Genomic DNA, 18,087 nt, shown 5'->3' with positions numbered 1-18,087 from the left:
TTGGGTAAATACCCACTACTAGAATTACTGGATTCTGTGCTAATTCTATTTTTACCTTTTTGAGGACCTCCGTACTGTTCTCCATGGTGCTGTATTAATTCACGAGCACGACGGTTCCTTTTCCTCCACATCCTCGCCAACATCTGGTATTTCTTATGCCTGAGTGATTTTAATATTTTAAACATACACTTGTTTTTTTCTAAAGTAGGTAGGAATGCTTTTCCTTGCAGGCTCATTCTTCCGCTGCTTTCACAAACTGATTCATGTCACTTTACATGTGACGTAGTCAAGTAGGAAAAGGAGAAACTTCTTGTCCAGGCTGCATTTGCTGTGTGTTTGTCGAGCGAAAGCTGCTAGTGTTTCTGCTGCTTGACTTTTTTCATTTTACTAGTTGCTGACATAAGCACGCTGCTGGATTTGGAGCGGCTGGGACAGCGAGCCCACTGCTCAGCCTGCACTGGGAGTCCGTCCTTCTGGCTCCACTGGCAGTTCCTTAGCTGTGTCCTTGTGGCACCCACCTTTCTTCACCCACCACTTCATCATTCTTCCTCTGTATTTGACTTTTTTTTTTTTAAGCAAGGAGAATAGGTTAAATTTGCATTTTTCATACCTTACAGTTGGAAGAATGACCCTTTGTATGAAACACTACTGCAGTTGAGCTTTCCCTTCTGTGGACTTTCACAAAACTCACTACCTCGAGGCATATGGCACATCCTGTGCATTTAGACATGTTCGCAGTATGAAAATTTTAAAAAGTGGGCATCTGGGTAGCTCAGTGGTTGAGCGTCTGCCTCTGGCTCAGGTCCTGGGATCGAGTCCCACATCGAGCTCCCCATGGGAAGCCTGCTTCTCCCTCTGCCTGTGTCTTTGCCTCTCTCTGTGTCTCTCATGAATAAATAAATAAAATCTTAAAAAATTTTTTAAGTAGTACGATGAAATAATGACTTTGGAGTCCAGTTTGAGTTTATTTGCATCCAGCCGGCTATATTAACATGCGGCAAAGCTTCTTTAGCTTCTCAGAGTCGTGGAGTCAGATGTCACGGGGCCCAAAGTCTCCTCTCCTCTCACTGGGCAGCGGGGTTGGGGGATGGACCGTCCCCCTGCCTAATCTGAGTTGCTTTTATGTGATCAACTCACTTGTGCATTTGCTGAACACACGCCGGGCAGCGAAGTCATCAGTTTGGGTGCATTTGCTGCCTTCCAGGGAGCGTAAATTCCTGTGAGGAGAGACAGATGCAGACCAGCCAAGGTGGCACAGGTTGGTGGCCTTGAGCCATGGGAGTCTCCGCTGGCTTGGAGGACTCGAGTCACTTCCTCTGCTGGGAGGGCACTGTGGGGCAGGCCCGGGGGCGGCAGGTGTGACCTGGAGGAAGGGGAAGAGCGTTGCTCATCCAGAGGCCCGTGAGGCTGATGGCTAGAGGCCCAGCTCAGCCTTCTAGCAAGAAGGTAGACTTTGTTCGAGGGGCCAGGACACACGTAGTGACGGGGACAAGTGGGGAAGGAAAGGGCCCCTGATGAGTTGGAAATGTAGCTGGCCGCACCGAGGGGCTGCGGGGTCCCCCAACTGAGGCCACCGCGCTCGCACCCCCATGGGTGGTGGCGGCCCAGATGGCCCTGGGGGCTCCCCTGCGGCGACCTGCTTGGAGCCTGTACAACTGTCACCCGGGGCCCGTGATCGCCCTGTTTTAAGATGATGAGGCCAAAGCACGGAGAGTTAACCGGGTCACCCGGGGCTGTTCAGCTAGTGAGCCAACAGCTGGTGTTTGATGCAAGTGAGAGGCACTTGGCCAAAGCCCAAGAACAGCGTGGCTGGTGAAGGAGGAGGAGGAGGTCCCCAGGGCAGGGACAGCAGCCCTGGCGGCACAGTGAGCGGCGTCAGCACCGTCCCACCTGCTGCCACCAGGCCCAGTGCAGTCTGAATTCTCCGGGACGGTTCCTTGCGGGACCAGGGCTCCGGTGAGCACCGTCGCGGGAGGACTTCAGCGACTATTACTGTGCTCACGGCTCGCGGGGCCCAGCCGCTCTGCTCTCTGTTCACGTAGCCGTTTGCTTCATTCTAACTGCAGCCAGATTTCCTTTCGGGAAAAGTCGAGCATTTAAAATGGGGCATGGTACGTGCTTCAAGCACGAGCGTCGACAGAGGGGTTCTCCTGTATTCTGGACGCAGTAGAGCAAGCTGCTGGGCGGCACCCGGCGTGGCTCCCTGTCCGCGAGTGGCCTGTGTTTGGCAGACCTTCTGTGGCCAGTGGGCCAAACACTGATGATTTTAGTACATAGTGGCAACCTAAGCACTGTGTCCCTGTGTTCCTGCCTCTGCCCCTGGTTCCGCACGCACCCCTCTGGGAGGGGCTCTGCTCCGAGGAGGGAACCCTGAATAACAAAGCTGGGGTCAATGTCACGCCTCAGCCACTGGTCTCCATTTGCTTAGCAGGCGAGTAGAGGGGATATTTGGTGCCTTATTCATTCAACAAGCTTTGACTGACACTGTCACATGCAGGGTTTTGTGGCAGCTGCTTGGAATTGGAGCTGAATAAGACGTGATTGGTGACCTTAGGAATGTTCTAGCCACCTCATTGGTCAAGCTCCAGCAGGAGGAAGAACACACACTCGTTACACCAGAAGAGATTTTGTGCAGGGAATAGGGTCCCTGGGTGACGGACTCTGCAGACGTGAGGGGGGCAGGGCTGCGGGGCTGCAGGGAGGACTCTGTCTGTGGGGCGGGGGAATGGGGAGCCCTGCTGCAGCCCCCCCCCCCCCCCCCCCCGCCAGGCGCCTGCTGGGGAAGCTGGCCTGGAGCTGGGGAAAACCTGGCACAGGTTTCCCAGCGGCCAGCCGTTCCCAGGGCAAGGGGTCATCCCCGGTGATGCCAACGGAAGCAGGAAGCAATGTCCCTCTCACGAGCCCACGGGTGGCCTCACAGGGGTGGTGGGCAAAGAGGAAGAGTCCACCAGGCCCAGGCGGGGAGACAGAAATGCCAGGAAATCAGTCATTCTAGAAAGGAGTCCAGTCTGAGCCTAAGCCAGACTGAGACCCACTTGAGCACGCCGCAGCCTCAGAGCTGGACATCCAGAACTGGCTGTCACGCGCTCCTGCCTCAGGGCCTTTGCCCGGCTGTTCTGTCTTGGAGCACTTTCCCCTAGACGTGCCTTTTTTCCCCCCACTTTTTTCAAGCCTCTGCTACAATGTCCCTTCTTGATGACTGTAATTGTAAACTGCCCCCCTTCCCACTGTCCCCTTCTTTCATCATGCCCTATTTTTCCCCTAAAATATTTATTATGCTATAAGATAAACCTGTTAAATCATAATATATGAACATATATCATCATGTGAATAAATAAAAGTGTTATTTTTTGCCCCCACCTCCTTAGAATGCAGACTCCTCATGGTAGGTATGGCTGTCTCTTGTTTACCTACGGGCCTAGGTGGTTGATGCTGTCCAGACGGTTGTTGAATGAATAGAGGATGGAGGGGGTGCTTAGTTGTTAAGAAGGTTGCCTGGGGGCAAAAGGCTAATACGACTAATAAAACACACTAATGAGGAAAGCATTGTGTCTGTCTAGATATTATTGGTCACTCCTCCACATAGAGGGGAGCCGCAGGTGTTTTACAGACAACACTTGCAAGACATGCTCAGGTGACAAAGTAAGGCGAAGGCTGGGGAGAGGTCACTTGCAGAAGCCAAGCAGGTCCCTGGGGGCGGGGGCGGGAGCCCGGCCTCCTAGATCCTAGATCCTAGTGCACGTACCCTTGGTCTTGGCAGAGTGAACGGTAAAGAGGGTGCAGAGAGAGAGGTTGGCATTGTGAATGTCGTCTCGATGTTCCATTTTCCAGAAATTCTCCACAATTCTTTGGGATGTACTCCTCTAATGTGAGAGATCCACTTGACTTCTATGAGAAGAAAGAAGAATAAAGATACAGAACATGACTCAAGAAAATAAGCCACTACAGAAAAGTACTTCAAAAGTAAGTATGGTGAAGCCACGGGTCTGGCTCAAAAGCACTTGCCCACCTGCCACGAGTTCTCGGGCAAAATCCTAGACTCCCGTACTTAGCAATGTCCACCTGCAAAGTTACTGCCTTACAACCATGAGGGCATCAGATCTGTGTTTCTGATTCAGTCTGCCAAACTTTCCGTTGAATTCTTAACAAACCCCTTCACAGATCTGTGGTTCTGCTTCTTTCTTTCTTCTTTCTTTCTTTCTTTCTTTCTTTCTTTCTTTCTTTCTTTCTCTCTCTCTCTCTCTCTCTCTCTCTTTCTTTCTTTCTTTTGAAATGTTAAGGAAAGTATACAAAGATGGAAAGCGTCATACAGTGTATGGATGGTCCAATGTTCTGTGCATGCTTTGGATGAGAAAAAAATTGCATTGCTATATATAAGGAATCTCGTTTATGTGCAATAGGGTTGCCGGATTTCTCAAATAAAATTAGACTATGCTTAGTTAAATTTGAAATTTAGATACACAATAAATAAATAATTTCTTATTTTAAGTATGTCCCAAGCAATCTGTGGGACATACTTATGATGTAGGCAGGCCAGGTCCGAGAACAGAGGGGACCCCACAGAACCAGCCAAGAGGGTCCTTGGCTTCATGAAGAACAGAAATCAAATGCAGGCCAGGATAAAGTGAGAACAGAGTCCATGGAATAGTGTAAGTGATGCAGGCAGAGCAACTGGAAGGCTCAGAGAGGAGAAGTGAATCTCCCCATCGCCTGGGGCTCGGGGCTTATTTTGGAAGGGGGTCCAGGGTACACATTCCTTCAGGAATCCAGGGGAAGGTCCAGTCGAGAGCACCTGACAGATGAGCAACAGATATTCCATAAATTACTGAAGGTAGGAGGTATTAATGCTAGGAGTGGTCGGGGTTTAAAGAGATTGTCCTGGAACAAGCTTGGGATCTGGTTCTTCTTAGATATTATCAGGTGTTTGGGGTCCTAGGATGAAACTCGAAGAATGATGAACTTTCTTGCTTCCCCCTTAGAGTGGGAACAGAGCTTCTTGGGCCTGCTCAGATGCAAGGACACCTAGAACATGAGTAAATGGGGGCTAGCAGAGAAACAGTGGATAACTGGAAACGCCAAGTTTCCTGGTTGTATTTTACGGGTGGAATTTCCATTGGTGTAGAACTTAAAGAGATCTGAAGTGGAAATATCTGATTATTGTACAAAGTGTCCCTGTGGAAATCACAGGCTTCCTTTGAGGTGAACAAGGCCCTATTTTATTTCCACTCACAAATGTTTACCTGTAGAGAATATGAATCCATGTTAAACATATTTCTATGGGATATAAAGCCTATAGACCTGGACCAAAATTAGATTTAGGGGAGGTGGGTTTTATGGATACAAAGTCTCTGTTTGGGAAGATAGAGAAATTTCTGGAGACGGACGGGGAAGGTGCCTACACAATGTTGTGAATGCACTAATGCCACTGAAGTGTGCATTGGAAAGTGGCTGAAATGGTAAATTTTATATGTCATACATTTGACCACAATAAAAAAAATTAGACCAAAATATCAAAGGTTATGTTTTTTAATATTACAGTGAAATGGAAACATTTCTGGGGCAGTTCCCCAGGCCACCCTTTTAGGAAGAAAGCCCCACCTTAAATATAAGTGATATTGAATCACAGAAGATTGAGATCCTCATAAAAAATACTTTGCCTTGAGCATCGTACAACCGAGTTGGGAATTATTAACTGGAGAGCACTGACTTGACCTTATTGTTCAATATGTAATCTTTAATGAATATAATTTTACACTAAGCAGTTAGGAGTTCAAGGAGCATGCTGTTGTGATTGCCTCCAACTACTTTATTTTGCAACAAATTACTAGTGGCTGCGTGTGCCGGGGGGCGAAGGCCTGTGGTGAACCTAACTGCTGATGACGCTGATGGGGATTCTGGTTGATGCTGATAAGAACAACACTCACGCACAAATCATACATAATGTACATAGAAAGTGTGGGGGATCCCTGGTGGCTCAGCGGTTTAGCGCCTGCCTTTGGCCCAGGGTGTGATCCCGGAGTCCCGGGATTGAGTCCCACGTCGAGCTCCCTGCATGGAGCCTGCTTCTCCCTCTGCCTGTGTCTCTGCCTCCCTCTCTGTGTCTCTCATGGATAAATAAATAAAATCTTTTTTACAAAAGTGTAAATATGCCCTTTAACCTTATTAGCTCCATTCATTAACCCATTTAACTGTCTGAGCCAGTTGGTGAATACACAGGACATCTTTCCTTAAAATGTTCTCTCTCCTGGTTCTTTTTTTTTTCTTTTAAGATGTTATTTATTTATTCATGAGACACAGAGAGGGAGGCAGACACAGGCAGAGGGAGAAGCAGGCTCCCTGCGCAGAGCCTGATGTGGGACTCAATCCCGGGATCATGTCCTGGGCCACCCAGGTGCCCCTCTGTCCTGGTTCTGAATAAGACGTCTGCCTCCCACGTCACTCACAACTAAAGGGTGTCACTTAGGGCTTTCACAGAGGCCTCGGGATGTGGGGGGAGGACTGGGAGGGGCAGGATTTGGAGCTAGTCCTGTTCCCTGGGCTGCTGAACTGTTTGCCCTTGGGAAGACCAGGCCCTCCCCGCCCTCCTGGTGCCCCCCTGCAGCTCCCCAGTCCCCCCCTGCAGCCCCCTGGCCCTCCCCAGCTCCAGGTGCCCCCATGCACCCCCTGCCTCCCCATGCAGCCCCCTGGTCCCCAGGCTCCCTCCATGCAGCACCATGGCCACTCCCCGGCTCCCGGTGCCCTCCAAGCACCCCCCGGGTGGTGCCCCTGGTCCCCCCCCACCGCCCCGCCCCCCGGCTCCGCCGAGCCGCTGGGCTGTCTCCGGCCCGGTCTCCCGGGCTTGCACCCCGCCCAGCCCAACCTTCAGCTCCCAGAAGTGGGGGGCGCCGGTCACCTCCCGCCCCGCCCCCTCCTACGCCCTCTCCTCCCCTCGCCACGTGCCAGGCCCCTGCCCCGCCCCGACGCCCCGCCCCTCCCACGCCCCGCCCCCGCCCCTCCCACGCCCCGCCCCGCCCCTCTCGCACCCCGCCCTCGCCCCCCTACGTCCCGCCCCGCCCCCGCCCCTCCCACGCCCCGCCCCTGCCCCTCCCACGCCCCGCCCCGCCCCTCTCGCACCCCGCCCTCGCCCCTCCTACGTCCCGCCCCTCTCGCGCCCCGCCCCCGCCTCTCCCACGCCCCGCCCCTCCTGCGTCCCGCCCCGCCCCGCCCCCTCCCCCGCCGCGACCCGGCGGTCTGGCGAGGAGCGGGCGGACGGAGAAACACGCGGCCCGCCCGAGGCCGGGGGCAGCCCACGGACGTCGGTGTGACCCCCCGCCCCGCCGAACTGCTGACACGACCGCCCCCGGCCGCCCCCCTCAGCCGCCGGGGCGGGACTTCCGGTCCTGCTCGGGACGCCTTCCGGCGGGAGGCGGAAGCCGGCTCCGGGTCCGCATCGGGGCCGGCGCGTCGGGGGCGCCTGTCTCCTGCGTGGACGCGTCCCGGCCCCGCCGCCGCCGCCGCCGCCGCCGCCGCCCCCCGCGCCGCGGGGCCGGGAGACCCGGTAAGGACGCGGGGCCGGGCAGCCCGCGCGGGCGGAGGGCGGGCAGGGTCGGGGCAGCCGCGGGGGGCGGCGGCGGGGCCGGGCGGGGGCGCGGGGGGCTGGGGCTGCGGCGGGGGCGCGACCGAGGGCGGGGCGGGCGCGGGGCGGCTCCTCGGGCCGTGTGTGCTCCCGGGTCCTCCGCGCGGACCCTGAGCTCCTGCGCCGCACCGCTCGCGCCCTCGCCCTTTGTCGGACCCGGGCGCCCGCCGCGGAGGAGCAGCGCCCCCGGGGCCCCGGTGCAGTGAGGTCGGCGCCCCCGGACCCCGGTGCAGTGAGGTCGGCGCCCCCCGGGGCCCCGGTGCAGTGAGGTCGGCGCCCCCGGACCCCGGTGCAGTGAGGTCGGCGCCCCCCCGGACCCCGGTGCAGTGAGGTCGGCGCCCCCCCGGACCCCGGTGCAGTGAGGTCGGCGCCCCCTGGACCCCGGTGCAGTGAGGTCGGCGCCCCCGGTCCCTGGTGCACTGAGGTCGGCGCCTCCCGACCCTGGTGCAGTGAGGTCGGCGCCCCCCGGGGCCCCGGTGCAGTGAGGTCGGCGCCCCCCGGGGCCCCGGTGCAGTGAGGTCGGCGTCCCCCGGACCCCGGTGCAGTGAGGTCGGCGCCCCCCGGACCCCGGTGCAGTGAGGTCGGCGCCCCCCGGGGCCCCGGTGCAGTGAGGTCGGCGCCCCCGGACCCTGGTGCAGTGAGGTCGGCGCCTCCCGACCCTGGTGCAGTGAGGTCGGCGCCCCTGGGGCCCCGGTGCAGTGAGGTCGGCGCTCCCCGGGCCCCGGTGCAGTGAGGTCGGCGCCCCCCGGACCCCGGTGCAGTGAGGTCGGCGCCCCCCGACCCTGGCGCAGTGAGGTCGGCGCCCCCCGAACCTGGTGCAGTGAGGTCGGCGCCCCCCGACCCTGGTGCAGTGAGGTCGGCGCCCCCGGACCTTCAGCTGCGCGGAGCTGACCCCGGAGCGGCAGCAGGTGCCCAGCGCCGCCTGTGCTGCAAGCTGGCAGGTGGGCCCCGTGTCAGGTGCGCAGGCCGCCCCCCTTCTCGGGACTGCTGGGCTCGGATTTCTGCCTTGGCGCCCCTGACTGCGCTAGCGACCCTTAGTGACCCAGGGGTGTGGTTCCACACGTGCCGATCGCGTCCAGGTGTCTCCAGCGGCCGCTGCATGCTGCGTGCGCTTGTGACCAGCGGTAACCTGCAGGCATCGTGCGTATGCTCAGTGGCTGCCCCTGATCCGCATCACACAGTGTCGCTCGTGAGTGTGATGCCAGCCACCTCCTGCGACCTGGACTCTTGCACGCCCTGGGTGCCGCTCCACGGCCAGGGGTAGACGCTGACAGTTGACGAGCACTTGCTGGCTACAGGTGCTTCCTGCGTTGCTCCAGGAAGTGTTTGCATCTGACTTGCACTCATTCAGTCCACTAGAGCATTGTTTGTTTACTGGTGGCTTAGTGTCTTGCTAGCTTCTCAATTCCTCCCCGCACCCCAGGTTTATGGAGGTATAACTGACAAATAGAGACAGTAGCTGTTTAAGGTGGACAGCGGGGGTGGGTGTGGGGGTGGGGGTCTGCTGTACCCGTGCTTGTGAAGTGATCGCCACAGTCCTCACCTCACATGCTTCACGGTCTCTTGTTTCTGTTTTTGTTTTGGTGTGGTGAGAACACCTAGGATCTACTCTCTTCCAGATTTCAAATGACAATATTAGTGACACTTATAAACTCTTGTGGACTTGAGAATCTGTGCTTGAGGTAGATACTTATAAGGTCCCTATACTTAGGGACACAGCTGATAGTACAAGTGAAAAGCAGCATCTAGGAATAAACAGTGCTTTAACCTGTAATTGAGCATGTTGAATGGTTTTTCAAATTAGAAAATGAAAAGATGACACTGATCTTCATAGTTATTGAATAAACTGCTGTGTACAGTTCTATGTGTCTCCATCTCATTTCTTTAAATTAGTATCCTTTTTCTGATAAGGCTTGTTCTGAATTTTCCATAAAAATCTTGGTTTAAACAATGTTTTCTTTTTCCCTTGGTTTTGGGGAGATAAAGCACGTGAAAAAGTATGGAGATCTTTAGACTTTATTTTGGGGTAGAGGAAGTGCTTGTTTTTGGAATCACAAGAGCTCTCCTCTGGCAAGTTTCTAGTTATATGTCTGAATGATGTATCTGAAATTAGACTGCTGTATGCTCTGGATAATCTTTGGAATCTTCGTTACACTTATTGTTGGGTAAATTATTAAGCTTTCTATAATAAATCCTATGTTATTCTGTAGGATTTAGACACATTTTACAGTTTAACCAATAGTGGAATTTTTTTTATAAGGTTGTAACAAAGTACTGGTTATTCTTATGTATCTATTATTTCTGTTTCTGCTATGGCAAAATATGTATCTGTGCATTGGGAGAAATACTGAAAAAATGAGAGCCCAGACTTTGTTTTTATGGACGCACATTTACACATTTTGTTTTCTATAATAACCTGTGTGTAATATATGAAGTAGTTTGCTATATTGAGTCTTTTGGTTCTGTGCTGATTGTCCGTTTCATAATTACATAGTCCATAAGTACATAGTCTGTACACCCTAGTTAGAAAGGCATTCCCCGCCATTTGGTGGAATCAGGAGAATTTGTTACTGCTGAGGAATCCTGCTTCTGGATAGGGAGATCCCAAGCAGTGTTGATTTTCTGCTGACTTACCTCCCAGCTGCATTGTCTGTAATGCAAGCATGGTTCTCGCCGAGATTGACTGAGGCATACATAGTCAACCCCTTCTTTTAGTAGGACTCTCCGTCCTCTTTGTTTTCCTGAGTTAGACCTTTTCTCTTAGTGATCAAGGTGACCTGGCCTTAGTGTGACTTGGGGATCAGCAGCCAAGGGGGCTGCAGTCCTGTTGGTGTAGTCTTGTTCATTCTGCCGAGTCTCATCCCATACATCTTGGCAAAATTTCCACCCTCCAGACACGTAGTTATGGCTGTGAACCATTTGTTCACAATCCTAAAGCATAATTGGTTGGATTGTATAAATGGACTCTACTTAGCTTTGCTTTCGAATGAGGCATCAAGTTAAATTATACACAAACTTTCCTATTAAAGTGCCACAATTGCAGATACTATATAGAAAATACACTGGTTGCCATTAGTCTTTGTTCTTATTACTAGTTTTCTTTGTTGGTTTGCTTCAATTTGAGATCCTAATGAAAAGAAGAAATGTCAAAAGATGTGGGGTGGGGAGGGAAGCTGGCCGTTATTGGTGATGTGTTAAGAGGTGATGGTGGGAGCTGTCTGCAGTAGTTGGAAGGAGTATCTTAGCCCTGACATTGTTTAGAATTGCCAGTGCTTGGTGATAATAAAAAGCAGAAAAACTTAGTTGGGTTTATTATTGTTTTAAAATACCCTAGAGACAATGCAGGCCTTTATTGCCTCCAGGGGGCAGAAAGAAATCCTTCCTCCTTTTCCCACCTACATGAGAACGACTGGGCAAGGCTCTTAAGGTCAAAAAGTTTACGGGGTAGTTGGGAATCTTGGAAAGGCTTGAGAGAAGGATCCAAATATGAATAAAAAAACCCAGGGACTCCTGGGTGCTCAGTGGTTGAGCCTTTGGCCCTGCCTTTGGCGCAGGGTGTGGTCCCGGGGTCCTGGGATCGAGTCCCATGAGTCCCACGTCGGGTTCCCTGCAGGGAGCCTGCTTCTCCCTCTGTGTCTCTGCCCCTCTCTCTGTGTCTCTCATGGGTGGGTGAATGGAATCTTTAAAACGAACAAACAGATATTGAGGTTTATTTTAGCTTTGGTGTTTATTTTCAGTATTGAGAAGAAAGCATGGAGATTGAGAACATTGCAGATATGAGACGACCAAGCACTATATATGAGTGAACCTGTCTTAATTAAAGTGGAGGAGGGAGGGCAGATCCTAGGAAGTGATGCATTGTCAGTGTTCAGACTTTACCACAAGAGCTAACGACTACACAAGTAAGAAGTTTCAGAGTCAACACTTAATATTTTAAACCTAAGTGGTGACTATTTCATGTGATTGAATGGAGTTGTAAAAATAAAAATAGTACAAGAAACCACCTGTATACCTTTTATTTGGATTCACCTTAACATTTTACCCCATTTGCTTTATCACTTAAGAAGAATAACACTTTTTTTTTTTTTTTTTTTTTTTTTTTAAGTAATCTCTACACCCGGTGTAGATTGAACTCATGCCCATGAGATCAAGAGTGACGTGCTTTTCTGACCAAGCCAGCCAGGTACCCCACCTAGAATGCTCATAATAAAATATACTTCCGAGTAGAACTGCTAATTTTTTTAAAGATTTTATTTATTTATTCATGAAAGACACAGACAGAGGCAGAGACACAGGCAGAGGGAGAAGCAGGCCCCCTGCAGGGAGCCCAATGTGGGACTCATGGGACTCCATCCCAGGACCCCGGGACCACGCCCTGAGCCAAAGGCAGATAGATACTCACCTGCTGAGCCTCCCAGGTGTCCCTAGAACTGCTAATTGTGTTTTTCTTTCCTAACAGTTTATTGGCTCCCATTCACAGAGCTAGCTTTAGTACCTTGGTGGACAGTCTGATGTAACTCTCTGAAGGGTAATGAATGTTGACCAGTCCACGACAGGTGGGCTTTGATTTCTAGACCACAGTATCCTCTTCTGGGGTCTTATCATCCTGACCAGGGTTGTAACTCCTATGTCTGTCTGTTGCTTTTTGGTTTATACATTTTCACTTGATCTCAAAACAAGCATGTAAATGTTCTTCCTTAGACCTATCTGATCTCACTTGCATTCATTCAAGTGTCACTCCTTTCTTTCTTTTTTTTAAGATGTATTTATTTGAGAGAGAGAGAGAGAGAGCAAGCCAGCTCGAGTGCATGAGAGAAGGAGCAGAGGGAGAGAATCTCCAAGCAGCCTCCCTGCTGAGCATGGAGCTGACTCTTGACTCAGGGCTTGATCTCAGGACCCTTAGATCATGACCTGAGCTGAAACCAAGAGGATTTTGGCTCAATCAAATCAAGATGCTCAACCAACTGGGCCACCCGGTTGCCCCAAGTCTACTTCCTCGCAATTTGTAGTCCTTGGTTATTGAAAACAGCTAGACAGTATCCTTTTTAAGAACATTTAACCTATTTTGTAATAAATACCTTGTTAACACTTCAGGTAAGACTGTACCTTTCTACCTAAAAATATACTTCTCATGTCTTTAGTCCATTCACAGGGCCTTATATTGGTTGATCTTTCAAGATTCTGGGTTTTTCATACCCTTTTTATTTTTTTTATTCTTATTTTAAAAAGATTTTATTTATTTACTCATGAGAGATGGAGAGAGAGATAGGCAGAGACACAGGCAGAGGGAGAAGCAGGCTCCATGCAGGGAGCCCGACGTGGGACTCGATCCTGAGTCTCCAGGATCAGGCCCTGGCCTGGAGGCAGTGCTCAACCGCTGAGCCACCCGGGGCTGCCCCTTTCATACCCTTTTTAAAGTGTGGCGAGCAGCGACACCTGGGTGGCTCAGTGGTTGAGCATCTGCCTGTGGCTCAGGGCGTGATCCTGGAGTCCCAGAATCGAGTCCCACGTTGGGCTCCCTGCAAGGAGCCTGCTTCTTCCTCTGCCTGTGTCTGCCTCCCTCTCTGTGTCTCTTATGAATAAATAAATAAATAAATATTTTTTTTTTAAAAAAAAAGAGTGGTGAGCAAAGTTGAGAAGAGCCTAATATAGAATAACTGATCATTTATGTGTAAATTATTTACATAGTGCTTTTCTTTTAATTTAATTTAATTTTCTTCTTAGATTATGAGCAGAGGGGAGAGGGAGAAGCAGGCTCCCCACTGAGCGGGAGCCTGACATGGGGCTCTATCCCAGGACCCCTGGGATCATGACCTGAGCCGAGGGCAAACACTTAACCAACTGAGCCACCCAGGGACCCCCAGAGTGCTTTTCTTCCATAGTCATTTGGTCCTTAGGGCAGGACATGTAGTATCCCATGTCAGGGACAGAAACCTTGAGCTACAGAAAGGTTAGGTGGCTTGCTGGGTGTCTTCTGGAATGAGGCTGTGTTGGACCTGGGATGCAACCCTCAGTCTTCTACCCCTGAATCCATATACCCTTTATCCCAGTTCACCTATTCTATTGCATCTAACTTTTAGGTCTTTCTATTATCATGTATTTTAAAATATATCGTAGAATCCCTTTGGCTTCCTCGTTTCTTCTCCCTTTTCATCAACTGAATTTGCTGTTAGGGAAAGAAAGTGCTGACTCTACTTAATCTTTTTCTTCTGCACCTAGCATACTGTTGCAGGATGGAAGTGGAGCACTAGTAGTCATTTAACCCAATCTTCTACCTAATTTGGATACTCTCATACCTCTTCCCTTCCCAGAGTATTTAGGGCTAATAACAAGGTGTTCATCTCCTTCTAATCAGCCTTGGTTTATTGTTGGGAGGTTCCAGTTAGAAAATTATTTTCTTTTACTTATAATAGATCCAATTACCTGTAGTTCTTATCTGTTTGCTTTCGTTATATCATCCAGAGCAACATAGAAGATCTAGGCAAATAACAACAACTGTGTCTTCTCAGGTTAAATAATGCCACTAGCTAGATCTCTTACCATCCTGATCATCGTATTCTGGTTGCACTAGGTTGTCAGTAAATATGGCTTCCCTAATTGTCTACACTATTTCAGAGGTCTGATCAAGGCAGCAAATAGGGAGACCATTACTTCCTGTAAGGTGGACACCTACTGTTCTATCACTTCAATATTTTTGAAGTGCAAAATTACATTAACATTTAAGCAGAGATATCTTGCTCTCATATCCAGCATTTGTACGTCAGAGCTCCCAAAATTTTCATGGGCAATTTGTTAGTCAAGTCCTTGCATCTGGATAGTGGTTTTTTGACTTAATTACAAGACTTCACACTTATTCCTGTTAAATTTGATCCTGCCAGGGTTTCAGAGGTCCAGCATTTCAGGCTGTAGTGATCTGTTTGAGACTCAGTTTTGTTACTGTCTTACCCTTTCCAGCTTTGTCTTCTATGTTTATAATACTTAACCTCTTCAAGCTTGCGGCTTTGGATTGACGATAGCCACCTAGCTAATGCTCCTCCTAGGGCTTAGAGGGAGATGGTCTGTGGATCATGTTATGCCAGGTCTTCTGCAGAGAAGTGTGACAAGCACTGGTTCTCTGGATCTGGTGCCTTATTGCCTGGGAGACCCGAGAATTACTCAGAGAGAATTGGTCAGAGGCTGTCCCAAAGTTTGTGTTGGATTTTCCGCTCCCTACCCCTCACTTTGACGTGCATGTCTCTGAAGAATGTAGAAAACAAATCCTTGGAATTGTGCTTCCTCTAGCTGGCCCTCTCCCTGCCCTCCAGATAGAAAGTTAACTTAAACCTACAGAATTGAAACTTGGTTAGAGATCTGTGACTGCCATTTCTTATATTTATGACTTTGCTTGGAGTTGGTCTTTGAATTGTATATGAACTCTTATCCATGTTCTAAGGACTAAAAAACTGCCCTGAACTATAACAGATTTTTTAAGACTTACAGAGAAAATGATAATTAATATTTTTGGAAACTAATCTTGCCAGTGGCCTCAGTCCATTAGTGTAACAGAGGTGGATAATTATACATATGAATTGTACATAGGTCGACATAGATTGTATGTAGAGCTTATTTTCACTTTCAGTCAATGTTAAACCTTTTAATCCCAAACTAGTGATGTCTTATATAGACACATTTTTTAAGGTTTAGTTCAAATCTTAGTTTATCTCCATACTTTTTTTTTCATCTCCATACTTTTTATATTAAAATGGTTTATAGCTGGGGCACCTGGCTGAGTGATCCAGCATTTGCCTTTGCCTCAGGTCCTGGGATCGAGTCCCGCACGGTCTCCCTACAGGGAGCCTGCTTCTTCCTCTGCCTATGTTTCTGCCTCTCTCTGCGTCTCTCATGAATAAATAAATAAAATCTTTTAAAAAATGGCTTACAGCTAAGTCTAGACTTGAGGAACACCTATCAGTTGGCGAGTTTAATTCTGTATTTACTAAATAGTGAATGGGGAGTTAGACATGAAACCATTGTGTTTTCAGTGAGTTGAGAACATAAGGGTAGAGGAATCAGAGGTGTATTTTATTATTTTTTTTAAAGATTTTATTTATTTATTTGACAGAGCACAAGCCAGAGGAGGGGCAGAGGGAGAGGGAAAGTGGAATCCCCGCTGAGCAGGGAGCTCCACATGGGCCTCGGATCCCAGGACCCTGGGGTCACGACCTGAGCTGAGGGCAGATGCTTCACTGACTGAGCCACCCAGGTGCCCCTAACACTCTGTTTTTAGAACAGGTATTTTATAATTCCTCCTTTACAGTCCTAAACTAAATCCATAGATATCCTGTACATATAAACCTGATGGCAGAGAAATGAACATAATCTCTTACTGTGATATGAAGGAGGGACAAAACCAAAATCACTTAAAGATATATCTGTAGTGTGTGTGCTTGCTCTACACGTTCCACTTAGTGTTTTGCAGCTATGTGTAGGGTCGCTGTGAACGAGACCCACGTATGTGTAGACCTACGCGCTTATTGCGCGTCTGTACCCTGAATGCTGGCACTGTCATCGAGGTCACTGCCCAAAATGGTGAGCAGCTCGGTCACATTCAGACAATAGTCAGAATGGTCTTGTCTTGGCTTTCAGAGCAGTTACATTTTGGGAAAATTTAATGATTATTAAAAATGTGAATGAGATAATTCGTGTTTTTATGTTAAATGGCTCAGATAATGTAACAGGTTTCCTACCCGCGTGTATTTCTGGTGGAATATTGCGCGGGCCAGATGCGATGACCCTGGTGATGCAGAAGTGAGGTGTGTACCGTGCTGCAGGGCGTCTTGCACTCCTGGCCGGTCCACCTGCTGCCTTCAGGGCCCCTCAGCCATTCCCAAAACCAAGAAATACTTTCACAGACTTTGACAACCCCCCTTAGGGTTTAAAATTAAACCATATTATGTTTCAGCCTTATGAAATTACAGGAAGCCAGTTTCTTCTCAGAATGTGTATGTAGAATTCCTTTTATGAGGCATAACAAATATGTTCTAACGTCACATTCATTGGTGATGGTTGCCTTGAACATCATGTTAAAAATTTGAGAGAGTCCAATCAGTATTAAAGGATGTTATGATTTATTGGTTATATTTGCCATATGTAGGAGGGGGAGTGACTATATAAGACATGTGCCGCAGTCTCCTGTCGCTGTTACAGTTCAGTGGATCTGGACCCACTAGGTGCCAACACCTCCACCCTAGGGAATTTGGGAATACGTGGGAAAGTTTTTGGTTGTCACAGTGATGGGTGTATGTGTGTGTAGGTAGCATTTAGCGATTTGAACTAGGGGTGCTAAATGACCCACAGTGCTTTGGACAGTTCTAGACAGTGGGAACATCCTGATGTCCCTTGTGGGGAAACACGGTCTAGCTTGGAGAAGAGTCTGATTATAGAAACTGTCCTGAGTGGGATGGTCAGTGGGACTTAAACAGAGACCAGATATCTATTTGTCACAGATACTATGACAGGTATTTTGGCATTGAGTGGGACATTGTACGATATGCTCTCCAGGGGCTTTTCCAGCTCTTTGATTTTCTGAGTGTGCGGCAGGGGTCAGGCTAACTGTGGCCTGTCTTAATGAATACAGTTCTCTTGGGACACAGCTGTCCTCATCTGTTTATGGATTGTCATTGACTGCGTTGAGGCTGCAGCAGCCAACTTGTGAGTAGTGGCCCTAGAGACCATAGGGCCTGCAGAGCCTAAGCACTACCGGCCTCTTTACAGAAAATGTTTATAGACATCGCATATCATCATGTTTTTTTGGATGGCCCCAGTGTGTGAACTGATGTCACAAAGTATGTGATTCTCATATCTTTAGTTTTCTGGATATGTGGTGGTTTTGGAAATCTTTTTCTGGGTCACTGTGGCACTGAAGACTCACACACTGATGGATCCGTAGTAAACATTACAGCCAGAGAATTCCCAGCTTGATTTTGCAAATGTCACTATGTAGGATGAGCTCCGCATCTGTTTTGTATGATTCCTCAGGTTTTGAGATTGGGCTGATGGGTGACTTTCCTCATGGTGACATTATACTAACTGGTCTTTAGGAAATGCTTTTAAAGCCATGACAGTGAGAGCTTAAAAATTCCATGTAGGGAATATCACTGTTTCCCTCCAATGCATTTTAAAAAAGAAAAGCACAGTGAGATAGCAGTATTGCTAGTTTGTTGGCATTGTGAAGGAAATACTAACTTATGAAATAACCTCTGAGCACTTATTTAAAATACTTTAACATTTTTAAAAATAATATTTTAAAGCAGTTACAAGAAACAGACATCTGTTAACCCTTATTCAGGAAAGAAAAAAATTAGAGTCTTTCAATATGTTGGTGTCTTGGTCAGGCTTCCCCGGAGAAACAGAGCCAGGGTGTGTGTTTGTGTGTGTGTGTGTGTGTGTGTGTGTGTGTGTGTTTCAAAAGAGATTTATTTTAAGGAATTGGC

The 18,087-nt window shown here is 49.3% G+C and overlaps 1 protein-coding gene across 6 annotated transcripts in view; it reads left to right on the top strand.

Moving 5' to 3' along the window:
* Positions 1 to 7,477: 7,477 nt before the first annotated feature.
* Positions 7,478 to 18,087, top strand: part of DISP1 (dispatched RND transporter family member 1) — a 155,991-nt gene continuing 145,381 nt past the window's right edge. For all 6 annotated transcript variants that reach the window (XM_038586423.1, XM_038586420.1, XM_038586418.1 and 3 more), the window contains exon 1: positions 7,478 to 7,537. The gene's annotated coding sequence lies outside the window, so the exon portion shown is untranslated. The remainder of the gene's footprint in view (positions 7,538 to 18,087) is intronic.

This window comes from Canis lupus, chromosome 38 (assembly GCF_011100685.1).
Source record: "Canis lupus familiaris isolate Mischka breed German Shepherd chromosome 38, alternate assembly UU_Cfam_GSD_1.0, whole genome shotgun sequence".
NCBI lineage: Eukaryota > Metazoa > Chordata > Mammalia > Carnivora > Canidae > Canis > Canis lupus.
This window is presented reverse-complemented; position numbering and strand designations above follow the sequence as displayed.